The following is a 328-nucleotide window of genomic DNA, read 5'->3' on the forward strand; positions in this document are numbered from 1 at the left end:
TTTTTTTTTAAACAAAGCTTTTGGACTCTAATCTGTGCTGTGCGCCGACTTCTACATCTTTGTTTTACACAGGTACACTGCCCAACAATTTCATGGAAAATTCCTGAAGATTTGACAGACCCGAATCCTGGCTATAAATCGTCCTCCGGTGTGAGCTGCATGAATGAACTCCATGGCGTCACCCTGCACAGCCTGACACTACAGAGAAATATTACACAACTCTTGTGCAACACCCGTCAGAACTAAGAGACCCACAAAGCAGTGAAACCGAAATCCCCGAAACGTATTACCGGTTTACAAGGTGCCGGTCGAATCCCAGGGTGGAAAA

The 328-nt window shown here is 45.4% G+C and overlaps 1 protein-coding gene across 1 annotated transcript in view; it reads right to left on the bottom strand.

The window, feature by feature from the left end:
- LOC108797551 (lymphoid-restricted membrane protein) overlaps positions 1-328 on the bottom strand; it is a 64,546-nt gene that overhangs the window by 36,588 nt on the left and 27,630 nt on the right. The gene's annotated exons all lie outside the window — the stretch shown is intronic.

This window comes from Nanorana parkeri, unplaced genomic scaffold (assembly GCF_000935625.1).
Source record: "Nanorana parkeri isolate BGI_ZX_2015 unplaced genomic scaffold, ASM93562v1 scaffold1295, whole genome shotgun sequence".
NCBI classification, from domain to species: domain Eukaryota; kingdom Metazoa; phylum Chordata; class Amphibia; order Anura; family Dicroglossidae; genus Nanorana; species Nanorana parkeri.